We start from the raw sequence: 9,163 nt of genomic DNA, 5'->3' as shown, positions 1-9,163 counted from the left end.
TAAGAATTTTACCTAAAGTAGCCTTCACACACACACACACACACACACACACACACACACACACACACACACACACACACACACACACACACACACACAGTCCTCTAGAGGCTCATTCCTGTAAAATGTTAAAGGGTTTCTCTGGCCGCACCCTTCAGAGGAGAGAGAGTCTTCTGTATGTTTCACAGACCCTAATTAACATTGCACCGTGACTCAGCCTCTCTCTCTCTCTCTCTCTCTCTCTCTCCCTCTCTCTCTCTCTCTCTCTCTTTTAGTATGTGTGGGAACTCACTGTAAGTGCCCTTACAGAACAGAATGATGTCAACTTTCCTTTAGGCTGGGGCCTGTCCAGAGAGAGTGAGAGAGAGAGAGAGAGAGAGAGAGAATGAGAGGGAGAGAGAGAGAGAGAGAAAGGGTGGGAGACAGAAAGAATAAAGTGGGAAAGAGAAAAAAGAGAGTGAATGAAGGAGGAAAGCAGAGGGACAGAGAGAGGGAGAGGGAGGAACAGTTGTAAATAAAAGTCTGGCCGTTCTCATAACTGTTGCAGACTGATGTATGCTGCACTGAAATTACATCCTAATTACAGACAACAGCCCACTTTACCACTCTCAGTGCATAGAAGCGTGTTTATGTTTTACAGCATGTAGTATTTGCCTGCAGCACAGTCATAAATGTGCCCCATATACTCTATATTCACACATTAAAATAGAGATACAAGGAATATATGCATATATATACACACACACACACACACACACACACACACACAGACAGACAGACATATATTTATATATGTGTATACATACATATATGGACGTGAACACCTGACCAACACGTCTATATGAGCTTGTTGGACATCCCATTCCTAAACCATGGCCGTTAATAAGGAGTTGCCCCCCTCCCCTGCTTTTGTGGCTGTATCAGCCTCCACTCTGCTCGGAAGGCTTCCCGCAAGATTTTGGAGTGTATTTCGGGGAATTTCTGCCTGTTCAGTCAAAAGAGCATTTGTGAGGTCAGGCGCTGATGTAAGGTGAGAGGGTTCGCCTCACTATTGACATTCAAATGAATCCCGAAGGTGTTCAGTGGGGTTGAGGTCAGGGCTCTGTACAGACCACTCGAGGTCCTCTACACCAAACTTGTCAATTTCATTTACATGGCTCTAGAAAGTTCTTCCCCATTCACACTGTCCTGGGATGGTCTTCTCTAGTTCACAGTGTTCTCGAATTTCATTTACATGGCTCTAGAAAGTTCTTCCCCGTTCACACTGTCCTGGGATGGTCTTCTCTAGTTCACAGTGTTCTCGAATTTCATTTACATGGCTCTAGAAAGTTCTTCCCCGTTCACACTGTCCTGGGATGGTCTTCTCTAGTTCACAGTGTTCTCGAATTTCATTTACATGGCTCTAGAAAGTTCTTCCCCGTTCACACTGTCCTGGGATGGTCTTCTCTAGTTCACAGTGTTCTCGAATTTCATTTACATGGCTCTAGAAAGTTCTTCCCCGTTCACACTGTCCTGGGATGGTCTTCTCTAGTTCACAGTGTTCTCGAATTTCATTTACATGGCTCTAGAAAGTTCTTCCCCATTCACACTGTCCTGGGATGGTCTTCTCTAGTTCACAGTGTTCTCGAATTTCATTTACATGGCTCTAGAAAGTTCTTCCCCGTTCACACTGTCCTGGGATGGTCTTCTCTAGTTCACAGTGTTCTCGAATTTCATTTACATGGCTCTAGAAAGTTCTTCCCCATTCACACTGTCCTGGGATGGTCTTCTCTAGTTCACAGTGTTCTCGAATTTCATTTACATGGCTCTAGAAAGTTCTTCCCCGTTCACACTGTCCTGGAATGGTCTTCTCTAGTTCACAGTGTTCTCGAATTTCATTTACATGGCTCTAGAATGTTCTTCCCCATTCACACTGTCCTGGAATGGTCTTCTCTAGCTCTAGACTTTCATTTATGTGGTTCTTGAAGGTTTTTCTCATTCACATTATTTTAGAATGATCTCATCCCATTTATGCTGTTCTTGAATTCAATTCACATGGTTCTTCCTCTTCACACTGTTCTAGAATAGTTTCCTCCCATTCACACTTTTCTAGAATTTCATTTACATGGTTCTAGAAGGTTTTTGAAATTCACACTGTCCTAGAATGATCTCTTCCCATTTATGCTGTTCTAGAATTCCATTCACATGGTTCTAGAATGTTCTTCTCCATTTACATTCTCCTAGAATGATCTCTTCCCATTTACGCTGTTCTAAAATTCCATTCACATGGTTCTAGAATGTTCTTCCCCATTCACACTGTCCTAGAATGGCCTTCTCCAGTTCACACTGTTCTCGCATTTTATGTATATGTTTCTAGAAGGTTTTCCTCAGTCACAGTGTCCTAGACTGTTCTCTTCCCATTTATGCTGTTGTAGAATTCCGGTCACATGCTTCTAGAATGTTCTTCTGCATTCACACGGTCCTAGAATGGTCTTTGCCAGTGCACACTGTTCTTGAATTTCATTTACATGGTTCTAGGGTTTTCTTCATTTACACTGTCCTAGAATAATCTTTTCCCATTTATGCATTTATGTTTTACTCCAACTCACACTAGAATGTTGTTCCACCATTTAAATGGTTCTAGACACTTCTGTTTCCACTCACATTGATCTAGATTGTTTTTTCAAACCGATTTATTTGAGCTATCAGTTCTCGTTCTAGAACAGTACAAAGCCGGCTGCCGACGTTAGACCACGGACATTCTCTAGACAGTGTTGGCTTTGAATTGTGATGTCAAGAAAAAAAATGACATACATGCATTTATTGATGACATATAATTATCACTAATTGCTTATTTTTATAAAAGGAAAATGGAACGTTTTTAAAAGATTAGGATCATTTTGTTAGTCCTGTCATTTAGTCCTGTTCTTCTCTAGTTTTACTACAAAGCCAGAACACTTTTGTTTTAAAAACATATACAAAAACAAACAGACACACGTTACCATAAACAGCACCGCGAGCCAAAGAGAGAGAGAGCACCACACACATCAACAAGCACAGACAATCCACCCCAACACAGACAACAACCACATAAACCCGTAACCACAACAGTACCGAATCCCCACGATACGTTCCTGAGAGCAGAATGAGATCAGAGAGCAGGAACACGCACTTTATAATCACTCTGAAAGCCGAGAAGCTTCAAGAGCAGCCATTAAAAACAGTGCTGAGGGAGAGAGAGAGAGGGAAACAATGCGGAGAGAGAGCGAGGGAGAGAAGGGGAAATTTCCCTTTGTTCATAATCAGACTGCGTCATGGCCCATAAGGCTTCTTCCGTCCACAGAGAAAAGTGAATGACTGCGTCTTCAGTTTCACTGTGCAGGAGAAGCCGGGCCATAAAATGAACACTGGAGAAAGTTTAGGAGAAAGAAAACACAGATATTAGAGCTCGTCAAATAACAATTAACTCTAATCTCCATCTGTGACAGATGAATTTCATACAGCGAGCGCAGAAAGTGCTGACGTTTTCAGGCCTGAGGCAGATTTCCCACAGATTTCACTGTAAATAACCACAAGTACAGCACTGCACAGCAGACGCTGCTAAACACTGATAGTATACACTCTCTTTATTCAAAGGTTCTTTAGTGAAGATCCATGTATAGAACATGTATGAACACTAAAAGCATTTGCATGCTTAAAGGGTTCTTTGCATGGCAAAATGGTTCTTGAGGTTGGTGGGAAAAGTGTTGTATATGTGGTTGGGATAGTGTAGTGGGTAACACCTCTGCCTTCTGAGCTGAAGACTGGGGTTCAATCCCCACCTGGGCAAGCACCCTACACTATACCAATAAGGGTCCTTGGGCAAGACTCCCAACACCACCTTGGCCTACCTGTGTAAAATGATCAAACTGTAAGTCGCTCTGGATAAGAGTGTCTACCAAATGCCATAAATGTATATGGGTCAATAAAGAACCTTGTTAAATGTGGTTCTATACGGCACCAAAAAAGGTGCTATATGAAACCCTTTACAAAAAGGTTCTAGATATACAGTATCTATCTATATATAGATCTATATCTAAGGTATATATATATCTATATTGCTGATGTCGGACCAAAACCTTGTATCTCCAATTTTGGCGTTTTTCAGTTACTTGTAAAACATTCTGCTTCCATTGACTTACATTATATATATATATATATAGTATATATATATATATATATATATATATATATATATATATATATATATATATATATATATATATATATAGTATATATATTATATCGCTGTTGTCTGAAGAAAACCTTGTATCTCCAAAATGGTAACTTTACAGGAGAAGGAAAAATCCCACTTTACTTTTAATGTAAGTCAATGGAATCAGACTTTTTTCCAAGTAATTTTGGGCCGTTTCTTTTGGTCCATTCATCATGATATTTACACACAATGTGAAAGGTAACAGGCATTTTCAAATGATGTCAAAAACCGAAAAACGACAAAAATGGAGATACAAGGTTTTCTTCTGACAACAGCGATATATATATATATATATATATATATATATATATATATATATATATATATATATATATCGATATATATATATAGTAACGGTGTGGGTACAGGTACAGCTAAAGCCTAGAGCAGTGGTCCTCAAACTGCGGTCATGACAGGGGGGCACTTATGCCGTTTTCAAAAGGCCAGTGCCCAAAAAAATACCTTACATTATAATTTCAGAACCACTGGCCTGTAGTTTCCAAACCCATGACTGGTTTTGGTAATGCTTTCTTTTACAGTCCCTTAAGTTCTAAGTATTAACCAGGTAAGTGTGAGGCACAAATTCCAAATGACTGGATTTTAGACTTTGGTTTATTTGGTAGCGCGTTCCAAGTGCCAAAACGTTTTCATGTCATTTTTCACTTGATTACATTGATGCCATGTGCTCATCTTTTCCTCACATGTGATAACATGCTTTATCAACTTTTTTGACATGTAATGAGACACTGATTTCTCTTGATTACACATTTTCTACACAGGTGATAACCTTATCTGCAAGTGATGATCCATTTTCTTCCGCATCTGAGTCAAAAATAACGTTTGAGGTGTCTAAAATTCACATGTGGTCGTTTCCATGTAAAGGGATGAAAACTGGTGCCAGAAGTTCTTCATTGCAAATCGACAGGAATAGACTGAATGTCATATTCAACAGTAGGTATTTTTGTCCAGTGAGCTTAGCCGCATTAGCTCTCCTTTAGAGCTCAGTGTTAATTAAAGCTTGTCAGACCACCACAACGCAGTTATTACACACTCTCTAGTTGGTGAAGTCTGCAGTGGACACAGCTGTGGAAAGAAACTCATGTGTTTATTGCATTTCCATCCTGAGGCCTCAGTGCTTTAATGTGTGTAATGAGTTTGGGACCCAGTGTGTGTGTGTGTGTGTGTGTGTGTGTGTGTGTGTGTGTGTGTGTGTGTGTGTGTGTTTTGTAAATCATCATAACTCCAACCATTAAAAGTATAACTGCCACGTGGAGATTCATCTGAACCCTCAAGTAACTTAGACCATAGAATCAGTACCACTGTAATAACATAAACATTTCTATCGTAGCTTCACCTGCATCAGCACTATCATTCAGAAGTATGAAATTTCATTTGTCATAGCCAGAATTTTGGTTATTTTATATATGGCAACAACTTTTAAATTGCAAGTTGAAATAGAAGACAAACTAAAAGGCATTTTACATTTTTATATTCAACATTTCATGTATTCTTTTATTCATTAACCCAAGTTTTACCAACATTAAGTTATTAAATAATATAATAAATGTGGCCTGTAACTGTCTTTATTTCTTTAGAACTTCCTACTGGATATTCATGTTATTAGAACTTCATTCTGGAAATGTATTAAATAAAAGCATTTGGATAGTCCTTTTATTAGAGCTTCATTTTTTCTAGAGTTATGTATTTACTTAATACAGCTTTACTAAAAATCAAGTCACATCACGTTCATTGTCACAAAAAGATACATAGATATATTAGACTCTAAATATATGCACATACATAATATACACATTTGTATACGCTTGTATATCGCTGCAGTCAGAAGAAAACCTCGTATCTCCATTTTTTTGTCGTTTTTCAGTTTTTGACATCATTTGAAAATGCCTGTTGTTCTGTACATTGGGCATAAATTTCATGAAGAATGGTCCAAAAGAAATATCCCAAAATTACTTGAAAAGACGTCTGGTTCCATTGACTTACATTAAAAGTGAAGTGGGTTTTTTCCTTCTCCTGTAAAGTTACCATTTTGGAGACATGAGGTTTTCTTCTGACCACAGCAGCGATATAATATAGTAATGTGAAACCTGGGTAGAGCACTAGCATCATAACAGAATCATTCTATACATGCACTGCAATAAAACTGGCTTCATACTCTGTAAACCTTCGAACAGTTTCAGCTGTAACTGTAACTGTAAGATAACATCTGCAGTTCCAACATAACTACAAATGTGACACCAAACCCTAATCATTAGACTAACCAGCCAACTGTGTAACTAACCAGTGAATCAGTTAAGCGATCAGCCGTAGGTCAGCCGTGTTTGGGGTGAGTGTGTGTGGACTGTGTTGGCTGCTCTATATGCTGCAGTTTAAGCTGCATTCCTCACCGTCTCCCGCGGTCTCCCTCTCTCACTCTCTCTGTTGTGATTGGCTCGTTGCCCTGATCCCACCACTCCAACACACACGCTGGTTGTGTTAAAGTGTTGGAGTGCAGACACCACTGCAAGACGCAGTGGCGCTAAGAGATTGATTGCCAGCACTTTAATTGCGGTGTAGATTTTTGTTTCAGGACTTGTACATTGTTGCACCTCTTGTCAGTGATAATACATTTACATTCCGAGCGGATTTCTCAAGATTTTTACTTAAAAAATGACCCTTCGCTGTGTCAGACCACCATTAATCCTTACAAACCCAGAGCTACTAGTTACATTGTGCACTACTATTTTAATGTGACTAAACAATCATGCTTTTCATATTGCTGGCTAATATTTTAGATTATATTAGATATATATTAGAGCTTATATTACAGCTTAGGTATTCAGTATTAGGATTCAGACACTTTCATTTTTGTTAGCTAATAAACTTCCAGTGCACATATGCACTTCAAATTTACTGACTTTTCCATTTTTCCATTCAGATTTTCTCCCCAGTTTTCTCTTATCCATTTCCGCCAACTACTTAGATCTCTCCTAATCACAGGATGCCACCAGCGTTAGATGGGTGAAGGCTAGCACAAGCTTCCTCTGAGTCATTTGAAGCCATCCACCGCTTACTCCACTATGTCTTTACACAGAAAATAGTTGTTTGCTGCTTAAGTAATATTTAAAATGTAGAATATATCACCTTTAAATGTGCAGTGCAGTACATTAACTTTAAGAACACGTTTTATATAGACATGCCATTTAACACTCTACTGCACAATGTTGCCCCAGGGCAACAAACTCATTTTCCTCACTTTACAATAACATTATACATATTTCAAGACAATAATGGAGTTAACAGCAAAAGAACGAGTTTGAGTAAGTCAATAAAAAGCATTTTTGTTATGAGAATTTGCAGAAATGTTTGTTTGTTTGTTTGTTGCCTAGAAGCAACACTGTGCAACAGCAGAATGGATTTAGCCAGTCACAAGCCAGGTCTCGCCACCTCAGGGAACCCGGAGCCATTTCTTCCCCCTGTCTCCCCACGTTGCCTCAAGGCAACATATGCCAAAAGTACACTTGCACATGTTTTTGAATTTAATGATCAGACCCAATTACAAATCATTAAGTTTAATTCTATAATTATAGAATTTAATAATCAAGGACCATTTAATGCAAATAAGTGATGTTTTTAAATTACTATCATAATGCATGCAGTAGAGGGTTAAATTAATTTAGGCCGGCCTCAACTGTAAAGAGAAATGAGCTGGCCTTATAAATGATTATAGCTGACAAATGTTTGATGGTGAACTCCATCAAATATTTGATCTTACCATCAAATAACCTACTTCATAATGTAGCTCCCAGAGCAGCAGTGCTGAAGGGGCCCAGCGCACATTCACTCACCTGTTGCCTCAGTAAATTAACGTGTCATAGCAAGATACACTAATTGTTATAATTAGGCTCTCGTAATTTATTGGTAGCTACCTTTACTTTCTCCATAACGCATTAATGATTTACTGATGAAAGCTGACTGATGCTTGATTGTCTCACTATTCATAAGTGGGGTGTCCAGAATGGTGGCCGTGCTTCATTACAGGGTGGAACTGGCCGCCCTTGGCCACCACGTGGCTCTGCCTCGGCCCAGTCTGCATAATTTTGCGTAGTATAATAACTAAAAAAGCTTGTTTTCGCTCACTGTATGAAGCATTAGATATCATTAAAAGAACTCTGCGTACTTTGTTTATCTAGTTTTATGTGTAAAATATGCAGCTTTCATGTGGTGCTGGTGTTGTATGTAGGCTATAGCTTGTCGATTTTGGCTCCCTCCACCTCTCAGATCAAATTTGCACCCCTTGCCCCTCCACTTTCTGTTTCCTGTTCTCACTACATCCTGAAGCAAGTCTTAATGATAACACAGAAGTCACCCTGAACGTTCAACGTCAAGAAAGACCTTGCTTTTAAAATGTAAAAATGATAAATAACTTTGCGCTGCAGGCCAAACTGAGACTTGGAGCTGTTTCTGCTTTTCATTCTGAAGGGTGAAGGAAGGCCTGGACATCAGCCAGGAGAAATGAAGACGGACACACAAGACGCAGTGGATGTATGAAGGCGTTACTTCCAAACCGCCCACATTCTCTCCTGCAGGGACAAGAGCTGACGCTGCAGCTTTGCAGACATATAGCAATTACATGCGTCATGTTGTGGTCAACCATTACAGCGTCTTTATCAAAATCTGCTGCATTCAGCTTTGATTGACAGGGGCCATTAACCAGATTGATGGACTGCTTTCCTCCAGATAATCAGAAGTTGCGGTTTTGGTGACGTCACTTTCCCTGGCTGTCAGTCTATTGGCTTCTCTTGGCGAGACATCAGACGCTTGGTGTAAACAGTAGGGCCTCTGGGGCGAGGAGTGTCTGAACCACACACACTCACTCAAAGGGTGATGAGTCGGAGCAGGTAGAGCCGAGAGGAGCAGTGAGAGGAGGAT

This window comes from Pygocentrus nattereri, chromosome 12 (assembly GCF_015220715.1).
Source record: "Pygocentrus nattereri isolate fPygNat1 chromosome 12, fPygNat1.pri, whole genome shotgun sequence".
NCBI lineage: Eukaryota > Metazoa > Chordata > Actinopteri > Characiformes > Serrasalmidae > Pygocentrus > Pygocentrus nattereri.
The sequence above is the reverse complement of the archived record's forward strand: the minus strand, read 5'-3'. Positions refer to the sequence as shown.